We start from the raw sequence: 21,288 nt of genomic DNA on the forward strand, positions 1-21,288 counted from the left end.
TTTTGAAATTTTGCGAATGGCCGAGGGATAGAATGTTATCTTTTTTTTTATTTTGGAGACAAAGAGTGGGGGGAGCTAGCTGACTAAAAGAGAACTCTGGCGTAGCGTGAGTACAGTGTTCAAGAGAACAATACTTGGTAACTCCGGCACCCTTGGCACAGCCTAAACCCTACCAGACCTAGATCCTGGAAGTTTCTGGAAGCAGCTGAATTTCATATAAAAAGGCCATACCAGGTTTTCATACACAGTTAGAGAATTGTAGTTTTAAGACAGCCCTCCTCTTTTACACACTGATTTCCAGGGCGTTATCTTTGAAGTCTGTATGAATTTTTTTATATCTCGTATATCCCCATTCTAGGAGGCATTTTTCATTAATCTCATGTTGCACATTAGAATTTCCATCTATTTTAATAATATATCTGCATAATTCCAAGTAATCAATGTTTTTTTCGGTTTCAATCAAATATGTTATATGCCGGTGAGTTAGGTTATGTCTGCAGGTATACTCCCCTGGTGTTGCAAGACAACTCCTTTTATTCTTTATATATTCCCTTAAAGATATTTGCTTCTACAGAGGAGTTTATCTTGATCTGATCCAAGATAACACCCAAAGTTTGCATAGGCATAAGCTGACGCATCTCTACCTGCTTGAATGTAGACAAGTGACTCCAATTCGAAGCTTCACAATTAATTTTCAAATACATAGTCGATCAATGGTGAATCTAGAGAAGTTTTGCCATTTTATTTCATTACCATCTCAGTGACCATGTGGCAGTTCAAGGGCCATGAACCCATATGCCCCTTTTCAGTGACCTACACTTTATGCATTATTAAGATGAAGGAGCCCCTTGAATGGGCAGAACGAATGCTGTAGGGTTTCCCATTGACGTCCTCGCCGAGATTTTAGTGAGAAAGACGGCAGGCCAACTTAACAACCAGGAACGGTTTTCTTGAATCAAAGGTTTTAAATCCGAACGACGGAATTTATACTGCAGTTGTAATGGTGTCTACATACCTCCCCCCCCCCCCTCCCCTTCAAACAAGCTTATGAATATGTGAGCAATTCTTATATAGTTGGCCTACGTCATTGTTTATCGTGTTGTTCATCTTTTGGGAGCGAGGGGCTTATTTTATCTGCTAACTAGGGCACCATTAATGGCATGCTCTAGGTCTGCTCAATCCCATTAACCAAGCCAGTCTAATCCTTCTTCACCCTTTCTGACTTTTCCATTAATTACAAAATCCATGAGGAGGATAACCACATAGGTAACAACAATTTTCTTGGAGTACTTGACTGCTCAGTGGAAATTAATTTAATAAGACTACATTACCATTAACTTTGAACTTACTATGCTCATGAACAGATTTGATTAAATATACATATTTAAGAGGAATTTCATAATAACACAGGACTCACAAGAAATTTGGACGGTGCACACTATCAAATGCATTTTCATTGTCCACAAAGAAAAAAAGCCTTAATATAATAGTATTAGAGAGTGAAGAAAGTATACAATACGCTTCAACGGACGTCGAATGTATAGTATTCCAGTAAGAATTTTATACACTTGTGTGTTTTAGAAATTTGTAATTATGTACGTTTATTTACCGGATTCTTTTTTTTTCTGTACAAAAAAAGAAAAAAAATGGATGTCATCGACAACGAGTGCTGAAATGGGACAAAGGCCTCATTAAATAATCTTTTGCTTCGACAATAATTCATGGCAAGGTAATCGGCCAGTTGCCTATCGCCGTCCCAACGCAACTGAACATCATGAGCTTGTAGCCAAGAAGGAAAAGGAATGTCCCGATTGTGTCTCATGACTCATATTGTCATTAATGAAAAAAAAAAACGCCACTTTGAGTCACATGAGTAGTGATTGGATGAGATTTTCCTCATGAGCTAATATCTCTACCAACCGTGTTTCACACAATTGTACATGATTTCTTTTGTATATATTATGCTTGTATCTTCGCTCTTCCCTTGCACTAAAACGAACATGAAAATTCAAAATTCATGTCTGGTTTTTCCTCTGTAATATTGTCTGTCTAGTGAACTTGTTATGTCCTGTTGCCTTGAGGTTTTGTATATAAGGAGAGTGTTCTACAATAATATAACTCAGTCGATTGCTTCCTGCCTTTGAGTTCACAACCCTCTCTCGGCTCCGTCACATTGGTGACCCCGAAAGTCGACTCGCTCCTCTTCCTTCCACCCCCACCTCCCTCGCCCCTCCATCGTTAGTACTATGGCGGACTCTACTACAGCAGTTGGCGCTGCGGCCGCCCCATTGAAACTTTCACCGTTCGCCAGGGGAGAAGCATTTGCTTGGTTTCAGCGCGCAGAAGTCCAGTTTCGCATTAACGGCGTGACTCGCTCAACCACCAAAGCAGATTATGTTCTCGCGGCGATACCCGAGGACACCTTCCCGGAAATATCCGACTGGCTTTGTGAACAAGGAGACACGCCAATAGCGTATGACGCCCTCAAAACATACCTTCTGCAGCAGTACTCGCCGTCGCCAGCCGCCCGTGTAGCAAAGCTTTTTCAGCTCTCGCAACAACCCTTGGTGGACCAAAGGGCTTCGCTTGCGCTCAGGGAAATGACCAGTATCGCTCGCCTTCAACCTGCCACAGACGGCTCTCCTCGTGAGGTGAACCTACTTCGTGCCCTTTGGATACGCCGTTTACCCGGACCTATACGCGCTGCCATACCCGATGTCGATAGTTTACCCATACAGGACCTGATGACCAAAGCCGATGCCCTTATGGACAGCCACTTCAAGACCTCCATCAACGCCTCCATCCCTGACGAAGAGGAGGCCTATTGAACGTCAACTGAAGCTGACATGAATGCCGTAGGACATACACGCCCACACCGTGACGTGCCTAAGCAGAGACAAAGCCGCCCACCACCCACCAATCGCTCGCGCCCCAACAAACGACTTCTACAGCCACTTACTACCTCCCATCCGCCGCAGTTTTGCTACTACCACTTCAGATTCGGGGCAACTGCGAAGAAATGTGCCGAGGATTGTCAGTGGCCAAAAAACGTGTAAGTAGGCCATCGCTCGTGGCGGTGGCCTCCCGTGTTTCTAATCTTTTCTTTTTACAGGATGCAGGAACGGGCGTGCGATTTTTGGTAGACACGGGTGCTTATCGTTCTCTTTTGCCAAGACACGATGTAGTCTGTCTACATCTGCCGACGTCCGCTTGGTAGCTGCCAACGGATCTGCGATACCCACCTACGGTTACGAGAACCTCACATTATCGTTCGGAAACGGTAAATCCAATTGGAAGTTTCTCGTTGCTGACGTCACCATGCCAATCCTCGGTGCGGATTTCCTCTCTCATTTCCACCTTCTGGTCGATGTCGCCCACCGACGATTGGTCAACGCAGACTCGTACTTGTCGACACCTCTTCAACCCGCCCCCTCTAACTTCGCTCTACACATTAGCGCACCCACGGATGCCTACGCCCACCTCCTCACGTCGTACCCGGAAGTTTTCCGTCCAAAACTTCGCCAAACGCCCACGGTTCCTGCCAAGCACAGTATTTATCACCATATCAAGATGACAGGACCCCCAGTCTTCGCAAAATTCAGACGTCTGGCACCGGAAGGATTGGCTGCCGCCAAACAGACGTTCGCCAAAATGGAGGAAATGGGCCTTTGCCAAAAGGCCTCCAGCCCATGGTCGTCACCCTTACACATCGTTCTGAAAAAAGACGGCTCCCTCCGTCCATGCGGGGATTACAGGCGCCTGAACATGCAAACAGAACCGGATCACTACCACCTCCCAAACATTGCCGACGTGACCTCCTACCTGCACAAAGCAAAGGTTTTCTCTACGCTCGATCTCCTGAAGGGGTATTATCAGGTGCCTATGAACCCAGAAGACATCCCTAAGACTGCCATCACCACTCCGTTTGGTACATACACCTTCAATTACACCTGTTTTGTCCGTCGTAATGCTGGGGCCACGTTTCAACGTCTCATGGATAGCATCTTAGGGGAACTCCATTTCAGTGTATGTTATGTGGACGACATACTTGTGTTCTCCTCCTCAAAAGAGGAACACCTCCGTCACCTGCGCATCGTGCTCGACCGCCTGCAACAAAACGGCCTTGTAGTCCGGTACGACAAGTGTACCTTTGGCGCCAACGAAGTATCGTTCTTAGGGCACCGCATCACTCCTAAAGGTGTCCACCCCCTCCCTGAGAAGGTAGAAACCGTTCAGAACTTCCCCGTGCACTCGACCGTCAAAGCTCTGCAGGAATTCTTGTGCATGATCAACTATTATCACCGTTTTCTGCCAGCCATTGCCGCCACTCTTGCTTCCCTCTACGCCTCCCTCAAGGGCAAGCCGAAGGACCTGAAGTGGGGTCCCCTTCAAGAAGCAGCCTTCTGCAATGCAAAGAAGGCCCTATCAACTGCTGTGTCTCTCACTTTTCCTATCCCACACGCCCCTCTCCTTCTCTCCACCGATACCAGCGATGTCGCTATTGGTGCAGTACTCGAGCAGGTGGTCAAAGGCTCGCCCCGCCCATTGGCCTTCTTCAGCAGAAAACTGTCCAAGGCAGAATCGGGTTATTCTACCTTCGATCGAGAATTGTTGGCGGTGCACTTGGCTGTCCGTCACTTTCGCCATTTCTTAGAAGGTACGCCCTTCGTCATTCGCACAGACCACATGCCTCTGGTGCACGCCTTCACTCAACAATCTGACGCCTGGTCCGCCCGTCAACGCCGACATCTCTCCGCCGTGGCTGAATACAATTGCACCCTCCAATACGTCCCTGGGAAAATGAATCCCGTTACCGATGACCTGTCAGGAAACACGTTGGCTGCCGTTCAACTGAGATTGGATTACAATGCCTTGGCTGAAGCCCAACGACAGGATCCAGAGTATCAAGCTTGTAGGACATCCTGCACGTCCCTCCATTGGGAAGACTTTCTTCTCGAAGACTCCAACACCACCCTCCTCTGTGACGTCAGTACTGGTAGACCGCGACCTTGTATTCCTGCTCCCATGCGCCGACAGGTGTTTGATTTCATTCACGGCCTTTCACATCCCTCGTGCCGTTCTACTGCACAGCTGCTGAAGGCAAAGTTCATTTGGCACGGCATTTCTAAGGATGCTAAGGATTGGGTCTGCGCCTGTATTTCTTGCCAAACTTCCAAAGTACATCGACACACGGACTCAGGAGTGGGCACCTTTCCTCAACCTCAGCGTCGTTTCGCACACATTCACGTCGACGTTTAAGGCCCCCTACCCACATCACAAGGACATCGTTACCTGTTTACCGTCATCGACCGCTCCACTCGTTGGCCTGAAGCCATTCCCATGGAAACTGCAACGTCCTCCTCATGTACATCTGACTTACTCTCTGGATGGATTTCAAGATTCGGTATCCCTGAGCATATTACTTCTGACAAGGGAACCACTTTCACCTCTCAATTGTGGACGTCATTAGCGAATCTCCTGGGCATCACCCTGCATCAGACAACGGCCTACAACCCTGCTGCCAATGGAATGGTTGAACATTTTCATCGCACCCTCAAAGCAGCTTAAATGTCCCGCTGCAAGGATTGCAACTGGTTTACTTAGCTTCCCTGGGTCCTCCTGGGACTAAGGACCACTCCTAAAGACGCCCTCGACGTCTCAACAACTGGAATGGTGTATGGCGACCCGTTAATCGTCCCTGCCGAATTTTTTCCTTCTACAACCTCCTCTGACATTCTCCAGCACATACGTCACGTCGTTGGAAAATTTACTCCGTGCCGCCAGACTTACAAGCCCCCGGCAAAGCATCACATATCCACGGACTTGCACTCTACAACGCACGTCTTCCTGCGCAACGACACCAGCGAGCCACCACTAACGCCCCCTTAGACGGGCCCTTTCCTTGTGATCCGACGCAGTCCGAAAGCATTCCTCCTAAACATTCGGGGCAAAGAAGACTGGGTCTCCATTGATCGTCTAAAACCGGCTTATCTTATGCCAGATGACCCGCCTACAGTTCGCCTCTCTAGATCAGGGTGCCCTATTTAACATGTACAGTATGTCATTTTTAAGGGGGGACCCATGTACCAACCGTGTTTCACACAATTATACATAATTCCTTTTGTATATATTATGCTTGTATCTTCGTTCTTCCCTCGCACTAAAACGAACATGGAAATTCATGTCTGGTTTTTCCTCTGTAATATTGTCTGTCTTGTGAACTTGTTATGTCCTGTTGCCTTGAGGTTTTGTATATAAGGAGAGTGTTCTACAATAATATAACTCAGTTGATTGCTTCCTGCCTTTGAGTTCACAACCCTCTCTCGGCTCCGTCACATATCCATCTGAATGATCGCATACCTCCCTGTACATATGAATTCTAATTAGGTTATGTAGGTAACGTAATATTTATTTGAAGATATTGAAACTACGATCTTTTAACCAAACGTCTTGATAACTTCATCTGCAATACCTTGCGGTTTTTTCAGTATGATATTCAAACAGGACTTTGACGAAAAACATATGGAACTCCACCAAATACATCCTCCATCGTTCACAAAAGCCATCCCCACGAGGGTGAGACTTGAACTAGGGCTAGAACTTTTACCTCATTATCGTTTTTATTTCACCTCCTCTGAATAGCATTGGTTATCTACTTTTTAATAAAGACTGATGTATGGGATGAGGAATTACAACCTTTGTAGTTGGACTAAAGGTCTCTATCAAATGGAAAAATTATCGTGACCAAACCGTAATGAATCCTCATCCTAAAACTTTTCGATCAGAGCAATGATAAATTGAAAACTTTTCAATGGATGCATGCCCAAGTTTACTTGAATGATTAACCCTGTTCATTGTGAAAAAAAGGCCTTGCTCAAGATGACCCTCACACGGCCACTTATGAAGAGGCCTTTGGATGCAAGGGCACCTAGCTCTAAATGCAAGGTCAAGTCAAGTAACTCTCTAATTGATATAGGCTGTTGAGATCATGTTTTGTTTATGGCTTTTGGTAGAAAGGATAAATGATTATTGAACTTTGTATATAGAAATGCAATATACCTCACTGAATATCCGTCTAAAATTTATTTGAACCATTCCATATATATGAGAGGCCCTGCATCATGCATTATTTAGAATACACTATACAGAATCATTTGTGCTGAAGAATGAGCATCTAGTTCCTCTCCATTCCTTTCTCATAATGTTAAACCGACAAAGATTTGGTCTAATGGTTCAGTGGTATGTAGCTTGTCCTTATAATTTTAATATTAGTATTTTTTGTTAATCACAGTCTACAGACACTGGAGGTTTATAAGGTAAGGTTCATGGTTGCATCAACTTTCTTAGTAGTCGATCACTTTCATCACTATATGTGTTGTTTGAAATAGCATGCTCTCTTACACCAGTCCTGGGGTTATATCGGCTCCTTCCCTCCCTATGTTCCCTTTAAATGACTTAGAGTCCCCAGTGCATCTGTAATTATTAGCACCACTTCAATTTGCATATTCCCTAGTCTTCTCAATTCAATTCACAGGTCCTGGCACTTTGCTATTTTTTTCTCTCTTCATATCTTCCACTCTTGAGTCCCACCATATTGGTTCACATATGAGTTATATATTTTTTTTTCTCTTTTTATGTTGTCTTGTCTACCAGGGTGAGATTTAGCCGATATGCTTGTATAACGCTGTCTACCTTTATACTATAGTTCCAGAATAGTTTAGCCTGATTCTTTTGTTACCACAGCTTGAAGTTGAGGTTTGTACACTTTTTTTCTGTATTCTATTTCATATTTCCTACAGACATTCCAATAGAGCTTTAGCTACTACACCATATCCTTTCTTATAGTAATTCCGATCAAATGCTGAACATCCTTTGGTGATGTGGTTAAGGATGTTTTCTTTTGCCATACATTATCTGCACTCTAACGAGATGTTATTTACGTTTAGAGCTTGTTGGATATATGTTGTTCTTATGGCCTGATCTTGTGATGTCATTATATCATCCCTTCAGTTTCGTTCTAAAGTTCTCCTCTCTTCCATTTTTCCGTAATGGCAAATACTTCAGATTGTCTCGGGATTTGTCCATGCATTGGTTTTCTCTTTAATTCTTTTAGTCCTCTCTTTTCCAGCGTTTCTCTTTATGCACCTCTATATCTTCATCGTCCTTTATCAGGCTTTCTTCCCATACACTGTTAACCATTAATTTTATTTGGTTTCTATGTACTGTCCCAAGGTTTACTTTCGATGTTGATACAATCACCATACTGATGAGTCCCTTTCTTCCTTCACTTCATAGTATATACAGTCTGACAATATTTTATCTTGGATACAATGTTTTATACAGGTTTATTACCTTTCTAAGTTTTAATCAATGTTGCTTATATCTGACTACTTTCACTCCAATCTACTTTTCCAGCACTGTTCCTGATAACTGACAGTACCCAGTGTGTATAGCCTTTTCCATATTTTCCAGCTTTGATTCTTTGCATGTAATTTGTGCTAATCTTTCACTTCATCTCATGGTGTTTTAGTGCCTCTCCTATTACCCAAAGGTTTTTTAGCATGTTTCGTCTATATCTTTGATGTCATTTCCCTATGGCAGTTTTCAAGAACATGTAAGTAGAGTTTTACAATTTTGCATTATGATCTTTTGAAAGTTAATAGTGTTATCTTCTGCACCATATTCACTTAGGCATACTATTAGCCATGAATGTAGTATCAGGTCGAAGGCTTTCTTTTAGTATATCCATGCCATAATCAGGTAGCTTCTCCTTATCTTGCTATTCTTCATTGACTCTTTGTCTATTAGTAACTACTATGAGATTCAGGGCCTCTGTAACACGGTTTTTTCGCAATAATTTTTTATCTATGAATTTCATAAATATAACGCTTACTCAGAATGCACATTATATCTGCACATAAATTCTAACTATATTCTGCATTACGTAGGTTGAATAAATTGGGTACTTATAATGTAAAAGTGACGTTTTTTGAAGACGGGCCAACTTACTCAGAGAAAAGGTTTCAAACGCATTCGTTACGTAACCTATGACGGCATTTCTTCCCTCTTTCTCGATCGATGATTGGCTATACGTAACGAAGGCTATACCTCTGCCAACAATGACACAAAAGCTTAAATAAAAGTAAAGCAGTACACCTTTATGAACTCTGAAACCTCTCCACTGATAATTGCCCTAATGAACAAACCAACAAAATATGTTAATAAATACAAAAACACTTCGATTATTAGTCTAACTCCCAAAATAGGTTTCCTAAGAAATTACAGTCTACTTTATAAGTCACAATCAGATTGACAAGGTGTAGGGAATAGTTGGTAATTTTCAAAAACGTAGTAGACAAGCTTGATTTGATAACTGCTATATCCAATGTCAAGCAATCTTTATTTATTGTCTATCTACCTACCTATTTACTGAAAAAAAAAAAACGGTAACGTATTTTGGCTTTAAACCATCACCAATGATTATCGTCAGAATGATGACTTCATGAGGTTCCCCCCACTTTGACCTCGTTATAATTCAGAATAACACTGGAGGCTATCATGGGCATTGTTGGATTATAAAATTTAAATTCTGGCTATAAAAACTCAATTCTCGAGTAGTTGTAAGAAGTGCTAAATGATCCTCAAGGATCCCAGCAGTTGGCCTAAACGTTTAATTCATGTATACTACTGTTGCGGCACTACTGCTACAGTAGTATTACTACGCTAGCACAGATACCCCACCCACATTTATGTATCGTTCCGCCATTCATACGTCTTCGTAATGTTTTTTCACTGTACAATAAGCCATGGCCTCCTCAGAAATTGAGTTTAACATTAGATGATAGGTTATTTCATTAAGCTGACAAATTATGGTAACTGGGTATGTTATTGCCGATGTTGAAGCTAAAGATAAAGTATGGTATCATTCCTTCATTGCATTATCATCTTTACTACTATTTGTTTTGCTACATGTAGTAATTATTTTAAAGGATAAATGAATTATATTCACTTTACTTCTCTAAATTCTCATTAGATATACAAATAAAACTCCTTAAACTATTCATGATTTATTTACAAAATGCAGTCATGGCCAAAACATAGCCAACATGGTCGTACGGCCTAAGAAGAAGAAGAAAAAAAATTATATCGGTTGATCAGTTGGTCCGATGGAGATTTTAGCACAAAAATCTTATTTTAACAAAAATAGTTATATAAAGACTGTTTACATACAATCCCTCTCTTTCTCTTCCTCTCTCTCTCTCTCTCTCTCTTGGTGGCATAGTGAATAGTTAATGGAAATGTTCAAAAGCCTGAAGAACATTACAAGTATTATAATGATGTTACACTAAATACAAATCAGACCATAAACATTGGATTTAAACTAGAAAGTGAATAATTACCTATTCAGGCTATAATAAATATGGCCACGGGCTTTCTCTTGCCTGTATAAAGTTGCAAGTCGTAAGACAAACAGTTTTGCAACCACGGGGGCAATTCCAAATCCTGATAGCCATTCTTGACTGTTATGGTTTCAGAGCCGATGGAAGAAGGTGAATGGGTGTCTGGTGGATGGGCGGGGCAAAATTTTGTCAAAAGGTGTTTACATTGCTTACGTAATGAATGTTTTCGACTCTTGGCTCGTTATCACTGGCCATGGCGTCAGCTAGATCATTTTTACTCTATAAAAATGAAAACTATCGGGTTTAGGTTATTGATAATGCTGACAAAATTTGTGTGTGGTTGTAAAATATACATATGTCAACTTTCAGCTACATCCGATGCTTTGATAAGGAGCAAAGTCCAAAAAACCGTGTTACAGAGGCCCTGAATCTCATAGTAGTCTTTTTTTGCCTCTGCATTTCATTCTACATTATTTTTCCTAGGAGATGAAGGTTTTTTTTTTCTGGATAGTTTAAAGCCTTCAACTGACGGTGCCTGTCAGCAGTTTAGTGTACAACAACCTGCTATGCTATTTTTTTTTCTTTTTTTTTTGGGGGGGGGGGGGTATTTTTTAATGCTATATGTCCTTCCTGTGGTCATCTATCATTATGCTTGGTGGTTTCAAATAAATGCAAGAGTTGTTTGGCCACCTGTGTATGTAAGGTTCTGAATTTTTTAGAGCCAGTAACCCTTAACTTCCTCGGGCCCTGTTGCTTTCCATTTTGGAGTTCTCTTCAGGTGATTCCTTATAGAGTCTGTTGGGATATAATTTTCATTGCTTTTAATATCACATAGGTAATTTACTTATTTAGTTTGTCTATTGGGTTATTTCATAATACTTTACAGAGCCATTTGCTTGATTTTGCTTCTGTTGCTATTTTGCTCGTTATTCCATATTCCTCCCCAGAATTCTTTGGATAGTTCCGCTTCTGAGTTCGCCTGGTGGTTATATACTACTTTTAGTTGGGTCTATAGATTGTTTTTTGATTGTTTTGAAGATTTTGTTCTGGTGATATCCTTTGTTTCTATTCGCATATCTGGGGATCTTTTTTGCCTTCCCTTTATTCTAAGCTTTATATTTTCTCTTATTTTTTGAGGCGCTTCTGCACCTTGCATTCATCATTCAGTTCCTTCCATATCTGGCTGTTTTTCAACCTTCTTAATGCCACCTTTTCCTATTATTTGATTTTAAAATTTCCTTTTCAAAGTCATCTCTTCCTGAGTTCCACAACGAGTCTTGTGGTGTTTTTAGTTTCTGTAATGGTACTGGTCTGTATTAGGTTTAGTATTTCGTTGACTTCTTTCATTTTTCCCTTCAGTTTCTTCTGATTTTGGGCTTCCAAGGCCATGATTATTATAGTTTTTGTCTCATCTTTCATATAGTGTCATACTTTCTGCAGGTGTTTTGCTATGACATCCGTCATTTCCTTTTCAGTTTCTCGCTGATCATTGTTTCATGCGTTGTTTCTGTTCTTGTCTACATCTTTATTTACTATTTTTCCAATCAACTCATGTGTTTTATTTTGTTCTTCTCTTTCCGTTTTTAAAAGCTAGTTTTTCCTCTTTATGTTTCTTATTTATTTCTGCTAATCTCTGCTCTCTACAGGGGGAGTAATTCGTCTGTAGCTCGATGTTAAGCATTTTTTCCTAAATCATCCCTGTCGGATCACTTCAAATGTGGCATCTCCATACCTCTTTATTTTCTTCTCTTGTCAATTTTCTTCTTTGATGTGTTTACATAGTAGTCCTGATTGGGGCTGTTTTTCATTTCTATTCATATCAGTTTCTTGATGGTGACTGTAAAATACCTGACCTTCCTCTACTGTCATTGCGTTGTATACCTGACTAATAGACGAAACTTCTCTATTATATCGTTAATGTTGACTTCTGTATTTGTATTCATAAATCTTTAGTTTGCTCTTCGACACATAGCTTAGATAAAGAAATAAAGAAAATAAAGCAAACACTTCGAGCAAATCTTTCTTTGTATGGGTTTTAGACAACAAAAGAATTTTGAAGGAATCCTATGGATGGGAAAAAAGCCGACATTGCTTTAATTTTAAACCAAAATTATGCTTCTGGTAATGAAATTTCCACATATTTTGCATTCTTAATTGCTCTATTTATCAGGATTTCCTGACACACCACTTGAATGTTAATTATATTCTTTACAGTGGAAAATGCCAGAAAGTGAAGGGCACTTGGTTTAAAATAAATTTACGCACTGTTGCCATATCTCCGCTGATCACAAGCAATCTCTCCAATTCCTCTCCCTTACTCTTTATCACTCTTTTATTCCTCTTTTCCAGTTTATCACTAATTAACTGTTTATCCCCTCTCACACTCGCTCGTTTATATTTTCATATTACTTAATAACTATTTTTATCATAGTTACCTTTCATTCATTATTGAGTTTTTTATTTATGATATTACAACGATGTAGGGGATTCAAACTACCACTTACAAATATTACCCCACCTCGGTAGTTTTAAACCAGTTTCAGGCTACAGATGGTGGGAGGGAGTAACTTAAAATGCGTTCGAAGCTACTCCAGGGATATTTTTTATTAAGGTTTTAAGATACCCTCACTCATTGGTTCCAACCAAACTGACTCGTTTTTGCTCAGGAAGGGAGGTTATTTCCAGGAACGGCACACTAGGCCATACGTCATCTCCAATGTGTGTGGAAAGAACACTGGCAAACTGTCAAGCACCAACGAATATAAGAAAAAGATCAATGATACCAGTTTAGTGATGTACAATGAATCACAGTCATCACCAAAGCAACAGACCGAAGACCAAGCTGCTCCACTTAAACCGCGCCCCAAGACAGACGGCTAAGCTTTTCCAATCAAACCACTTGCCAAGACCAATGACCTAGCTGCTTCACTTAAATCCCGCACCAAGACCGATGACCCCAAACTTTGTACCACGACAAACGACCCAGCTACTCAACCTAAACCATGAACCATGGAATACCACCTAGCTGCTCCACCCGAGCCACGCAACATGACTGATGACCCAGCTACTTGACCCAAGAAGACAAAAGAAAACTTGCACACTCTATCGCACAAATTGTCAGTGGACACATTGAAGTCAGCACTGTTTGCCAAGAATGACAACCGGAGAAAACAATTCTTAGTTCACCAATGCATAGCACCCACTTCATTAGACAGGGGACGAATGGCACTATAGAAACCTGCTAAAAGCAGCAATCTACAAAAATGAAGCCCTACAGGAACTGTTTTTTTTTTTTTTTTTTTTTTTTCGTGTGTTCAGCCAGGTCGTCACAGACACAGAGGGTAACCACAACTCTCTGCAGTCGTTCATCATGTCCTTTATGGTGGACAACATCTCCATGTTCTGGGAAGTATGTCGCGATATTAACCAACACATCAACTTCTTAAAGATGGTATCACTCAGCGCCATGAGGACGGATGTGGATATCTTTGATCTGGCCAATATATTGAACACAACTTTATTTATGTTTAGCAAGTGAAGAGAAACCACCGAATGACTACCATGAAAATCAATTAAGAGAGACAAAATCTCCATCAACGACCAGGATTGCAATCTCATGAATAATCTACATGAACACTGTAAACCAGACAATTTAATGTATCTGATAATGTGGAGATGCTTACCAGCTCAAACGATTCATCAATTTTGTAACCTTGTCGATATTCATACGTCTGGAGAACAACCTACTGCCCTGTTAATTATTTATTAAGTATTTCACTGTTCAGAAGATAAATACATTTACGTTGGCTTAAGTGATCAGATAATAAACAATTTATTCTGATGGATTTTTTGCTCTCTCTCTCTCTCTCTCTCTCTCTCTCTCTCTCTCTCTCTCTCTCTCTCTCTCTCTCTCTCTCTTTTATATATATATATATATATATATATATATATATATATATATATATATATATATATATATATATATATATATATATATATATATATATATATATATATATATATATATATATATATATATATATATATATATATATATATATATATGTATATATATATATATATATATATATATATATATATATATATATATATATATATATATATATATATATATATATATATATATATATATATATATATATATATATATATATATAATACGGATTTTGAGCGAAGCGAAAAATCTATTTTTGGGTGAGATGGCCATGTCGTCCTGATGGAAGTTCCTATAGGGTAGCTTCCTAGGGTATATTACAACTACGGCGATATTCCCAGAGAATTTACCTTGAGGTACCAGAATTCTAACTCCTGGAGCGAATATCTCTCCTGAAAGGGATATCGCGACATATCAGAGGACGTATTCTTGACACGCCACATGGCAATCTGCATCCCGAACAGAGATTTCGTCTCGCAGGGGGCAATTGGCAAGAAACGAATTCGGGAAAGAAAAAGGAGGAGCCGCTCCCAAGGCTCCTTATCTCCCGATTCGTAAGCGTGCCTGGCGCCAATCCTGGCGCCATCTGTATTCCTTGTAGCGTACACGAGGTGCTACAGATACTGTATGTAGGGAGGGGTCCTACAGCCCTTTCTTAGAAAGGCAAGGGCGGGTCCATCAGGACAACATGGCCATCTCACCCAAAAATAGATTTTTTCGCTTAGCTCAAAATCCGTTTTTTGGGCTCAAGCCATGTCGTCCTGATGGAAGTATACCAGAGCATTACTGTATCTGTGGATTCTCAGAACGTGCCGTACTCCCCGGATGTAATTTTTCCCGGTCGACTAGACCTAGAGACCTAAGATGTTACCGTTATACATCTTTTCAACTAACTATAAACCATGTTAGAGCTTCCTGCCCACTACAGGGAAGAGTCCTACTAGACTCTGGAAAAGTCTCGAAGAGTACATATACCTATGTATGAATACCAGGCAAGCTAATATAGTGGTCTCGCCCTATATTAAGTAAAGCATAGTTTGTAAAGAACCACTGCGACAATATGAAATATCGACCAGTTCTCCGCACAATACTTGTATTGGACAAAGGTTTATATCCGCATAGGAGGAAACTAGTAAAACCGCCATCGTCCCCTTATGGGACGGGGTCCTCCCGTTAAGGGAAAGCATAAACCAATGCAACATAGCTTGCATAAAGAAACAATTCTATTAGAATTATCCCAGATAAGGTACATAGAATGAATGCTCAATTCTACCAATAAATTGACACAGGTGAAGGAGACACAAGGTTCTCAAGAACAAGTTCATTGACAGACAATAAAAAGACAGGTTAACCACAATTATATATATATATATATATATATATATATATATATATATATATATATATATATATATATATATATATATATATATATATATATATATATATATATATATATATATATATATATATATATATATATATATATATATATATATAAGAAGAGGATAACCCAAAACTTTAAGCATAAGTATGATAGTAAACAGAACTGTTTATCTGAAAGAAAACACATTAAATGCCACTTTTAAGATAGCGAGGTATCAAAGTCATAAAAGTCTGTATTACAAATCAATGACATTAGCTTTAGAAATGCTCGGCACACATGTCTGCACTTCTGCTAGGTTCACCTTTGGAAATGGAACAGTCTACATGGGCAACTCAGTGCCCTCACTTAGTTTGTAGTACGGTATGTAACTACACACTCACCCTGGAATTAATTGTCCCAATTAAAACCACTGTTCCTCGCAGAGTTAAACAGTAGGGTTAACGACGCGACCCACTGCTACCACAGATCTCTTTAGTTCCTCTACTTGCTTCGCATAGTGGCGAAAGAACACTCTGGAAGACTTCCAGCCAGTGTATGAACGGAGATGTTCAAAATCCATACAATTAAAGAAATTTAAGGATGAGGCAACTTTCCTCGGATCGTGACCTGCGGGTGTACTGTCAGGATCCGCTCTGCGAATAAAATATGTGAGCCTGATGTTTCTCCCCTGAATAGTTGACCACCCTTGAAGTCTGAAGTTCTATGAAGATAGACCTTTAGGCATTCTACTGGACATAGAGATGCATCTTCTTTCAAAGGGCAGATTCTCCAGGGACCCCACCTGTTGTTGGGTAACTCATTCTTGGCAAGAAACGTAGGATCCGGAAACAGGTTCAGTTCTCCCCCATCCAGGAACTGAACACGACCTGCCTCTCTCGAGAGGGCTACAATCTCACTAACCCTGGCCCCGGACGCGAGTGCAAATAGGAAAATAACTTTTTGTGTGAAATCCTTTAACGCACATTCTTCATTGCATAACAGAGAAGTGAAATGAAGAACTTTATCTAAAGACCATGAAATGGCCTTTGGAGGTGCTGAAGGTCTGAGCCTAGCGCAGGCTTGCGGAACTTTATTAAAGAACTCGTTACCTAGGTCGACCTGGAAGGCATATAGAATGGGTCTTGTCAAAGCAGACTTACACGCTGAAATCGTGTTAGCTGCCAATCCTTGACCATGGAGGTGGATGAAGAAAGATAAGCAGAAGTCTGTCGAGATCTCCTGCGGATTCTTTGCCTTGACAAAGGCCACCCATTTTCTCCAAGATGACTCATATTGCCTTCTAGTAGATTTGCACTTATATTCCTCTAGGAAGTCTATGCTGGCTTTCGAAATCCCGAAACGCTTTCTCACCGCTAGGGAGAGAAAATCATGAGCTGCAGGGTCCGGGTTTTCTGTAATTAAGAGCAGACAGTCGACTTCTGGACTCGCTGGGTCAGAACTGGATCTGGTAGCGGTACAAACTTCAGCTGTAGTTCCAATGCCAGGGGGAACCACACGCTGTTCGGCCACTTGTGGGCTACTATTGCCGCTACCCCCTTGAAGGATCTCAGTTTGTTGAGGACCCTCAACAGAAGGTTGTGAGGAGGGAACAGATAAATCCTGGACCCTCTGTTCCAGTTTGAGGGACATCACGTCCACTGCTTCCGCTAAGGGGTCCTCGTATGGGGACACATACAGGGGCAACTTCTTGTTGTCTTTCGTCGCAAAGAGGTCTATCTGCAGTTCTGGAACTTGATTCAGAATGAAGGAGAATGATCCTGCATCTAAGGACCATTCCAACTCTATTGGTGTGAACCTGGATAGAGCGTCCACTGTCACATTGCGGACTCCTTGAAGGTGAACTGCCGACAGTTACCACTTCTTCTTTTCCGCCAATCGGAAGATGGCCAACATCACCTGGTTGAGAGGTGGTGACCTCGATCCTTGTTGATTCAAGCATCTCACAACTACCTCGCTGTCCATCACCAACCTTATGTGGATCGAGTGACGCGGGGAAACTTTCTTTAAGGTAAGGAGCAGTGCCATAGCTTCTAGAAAGTTTATGTGAAAGGTCTTGAATAACTTGGACCAAGTCCCCTGGACTTTTTTCCGTAAGAGTGACCTCCCCATCCCTCCTTCGAGGCGTCTGAGTGAATCGTCACCGACGGGGGAGGTGGCTGAAGAAGAACCGACTTCTTTAGAAGTCTGGCTTGGGACCAAGGCCTGAGAAGAGTACGTAGCCGAAGCGGAACTGGTCTTCTCAGATCTCTTCGCACGATTGATGCAAAACTTCTCCAAACTCCGGTTGCATCCTTTAGCTGTGCTCTTAGCACTGGGTCTGTCACCGAAGCAAACTAGAGAGAGCTCAGTACCCTCTCTTGTTCACGTCTTGATATCCTTTCGGAATCTAGAAGTCTCTTGAAAGAACCCGCTATCTCCATCCTTTTCTTCGCCGGGATGGAGAAACGGTGTGACAAAAGGTCCCATTGGATTCTCAGCCACTGGAACTTTTGAGATGGAGAAAGTCGAGACTTTTATCTGTTGATCTTGAAACCTAGGTACTGTAGGAACTAGATCACTTGACTGGAAGCTTGCAAGCATTCTGTCTCGGATGCTGCCCACACCAACCAGTCATCCAGGTAGGCTCCTACCTGAATTCTCTTTAGGCGTAATTGTTTGAGAGCTACGCTCGCAAGCTTCGTAAAAATCCTTAGGGCTATGTTTAGCCCGAATGGCATGGCTCTGAAGGTGTATAGTCTTCGTTGTAGCCTGAACCCTAGGTAGGGGGAGAGTCGACGGTTGATTAGAATGTGCCAATAGGCGTCTGACAAGTCTATATAGACGGAATATGCCCTCTTGGTCAGTAAGGTCCTTATGTGTTGCAGTGTTAGCATCTCAAATTTGTAATACACTATGAACTTGTTGAGTGGCGACAAGTCCAGAATGACTCTGAGCTTTTCCGAGACTTTCTTGGGAACACAAAACAGCCTCCCTTGGAATTTGATGGACTTCACCTTTCGGATCACATTTTTCTCCAACAGTTCTTGAACGTACTCTTCCAGAACGGGGGTGGAGTGTTGGGAAACCCGAAGGCCCGGGGGTGGAGTGCTGTACCAGCTCCAGCCCAGTCCATTCTTGAGTAGGCTGTGGGCCCAGGGATTGAAGGTCCACCGATCCCGAAATTTCAGAAGTCTCCCTCCTACCGGTATCATCCCACTTGGACTGCCGTCCCGAGGTCTTGCCTCCCTGACCACGACCACCCCTGAATCCCCTTCCCCTTGAGGGGCGCCCAGACGAGCCTCTGGCTGCCCCTCTAGGCTTTGCTCGAAAGGAAGTAGACTGCCCTTCGAACGATGGGGTGAATGCCGTGGACTGTGTCAACACGGCCTAGGGTACCCACTGAAAAGTGGTCGGGGTTTGTGCCACGATCTGGGGCACTGGAGGCAATGGCAATTGCAGTTGCTGTTGCTGTCTAAAAGGCTTGGCTGGCCGAGACGGTAGCCTAGTCCTCATAGTCTTTCTCTTTGGTTGAGGACCTTCATCCGGGGAAGACTTTCTTTTGATAGCCAGGCCCCACATCTGGAGAAGGTTTCTATTCTAAAAGGCGGCCTTATCAACTACTTCTTTGACCAAATCGGTAGGGAAAAGGTCTTTGCCCCAAATGTTGGAGGAGATTAGTTTCCTTGGCTCGTGCCTCACCTTAGCTGAGGTGAACACGAACTCCCTACAAGCTCTCCTCGCCTTGACGAAGCCATAAAGGTCCTTCGTCACTGTGGCCAGATGAGTCTTGGCCACCACCATGAATATTTCATGGACCTTGCCATCGTCTCAAGAGTAGTGTGAAGAGACATTGAGGCAGCCAGTCTTTCTTTTGTCTCGAACTCTCTCTGCAATAGAAAGTCAGACAGCTTAGGGAGGTCCTCGCCGGACGTCAGTTCGGCGATATCAGCCTCCAACTTCCCAACTGAGAACGTAAGATGGACGTCCTTCCAGTCTTTGTGGTCCATAAGTAGGGCCAGCGACAAGGGTTTACACTCCTTCAGGGAGGGGCAAGGCTTGTCGGCCTCGACTGCTTTTAGTACAGCCGCAAACCCTTTCTGTAAAAAGGGGAAGGCTCTAGCAGGAGAGGACACAAAGGAAGGGAGCTTCTTGCTCAATGCAGCTACTTTTGAGTTAGAGAAGCCCCTCTCTTTCAACGAGGATGAAAGCAGAGCTTGAGCCTTAGTATGGTCCATCACTATGACGTCCTTCGGCTCTGTCTCCTCCTTTGAAGCTGGTTCCTTCCTCAGCCGGACATAACAGTCCGGATATGATGCCTTGCTGGGCCAGAATTCCACCTCCTCTAGGGGAACTGAGCCCAGCTTATCCGAGATGACGATCTTTCCAGTCGTCATTGGCATGTGCTCAGCATACCTCCATGGGTTAGCATCTGAGCACAAGGGAAGGTCTTTCACATTGAGCCTTTTCTGGGGCTCATGTGATTCTGCAAGGCACTGCATCCCCAGTTCCATAGCAGCCGCCTTCTCCTGATTCTCCTTCTGCATTTGTTGGATCATTCCAACAATCGAAGAGAGGGCCTGTCCCAGCTCTACTGGGAGACCGGCCGATGTTGAGGGAATAGGCTCCGGAATCTAAACCGGAGTAGCCGACACCTCGTCGACCTCTTACTCTACGACGTCCGGGGCTTGAACTTCATCCTAGCCTTCTGCCAGGAGGTCTTCTTCCAAACGCTCGTCCACGTCAGACTTCCTGTCATCTAACTGGATGTCTTGCATCGCAACCGCGACTTCAGCATCCACCTGGATCTGACCTTGGGGGATCTCCTCTTGAGGCTGGGGAATCACTGCATCAGCTGATGCCTTAGGGAAAAGATACGCCCTCATCTTCTCACTTGGAAGATAAGGGCCAGAGGTGTTCTTTTGGAAGCCCCTTACCCAGGTACTAAGCTTCTCCCTTGCTATATCCCTTGATTCCGCCGTCCTAGGGGAATCAAAGGCCTCAGTAATCACGTTAGTGCACACAATACATACCTGAGGGTCCCAATACTGGAGATCATCCCTGGAGACAGCGCATGCTGCGTGTCTCCTACAAAACTCATGTCCGCAGAGGTTCTTGCTGCGGATGTTGCAGAAAACATTTCCGCACTTCGGCAGGTCCCCCTGTAAAGAGAAGAAATTTCCATGAGTATCAAGTGAACTATATATCACTGGATATGCATAGTATAGCATAACAATTAGTATAGTATAACATAAAGGAAAGACACACAAATGGGTAATCTCTTCTAGAGTAACCAATGCAAGGTTTCCAAAGGAAACAGGTGGAGCTCACACCTAAGCAATGATTTTAAAATCCTGGATAATAGACAGGAAAGAACTCACTTTCGTATCTGTAGGGCAACAGCAAAGGACTGTGCAAGAAAACACAAAAGTGTTAGAACACACAGTGCTGTACCAAAACCCATACCATAGTTTTCTTCTTACTATATATGTTATACTGAAGAATACTAGTACAGTATAGGAGGATACGTGCCGGCCGGCACACACCATAACTAGCTTCAAAGTATACTA

The sequence above is a fragment of the Palaemon carinicauda genome, chromosome 12 (genome assembly GCF_036898095.1).
Source record: "Palaemon carinicauda isolate YSFRI2023 chromosome 12, ASM3689809v2, whole genome shotgun sequence".
NCBI lineage: Eukaryota > Metazoa > Arthropoda > Malacostraca > Decapoda > Palaemonidae > Palaemon > Palaemon carinicauda.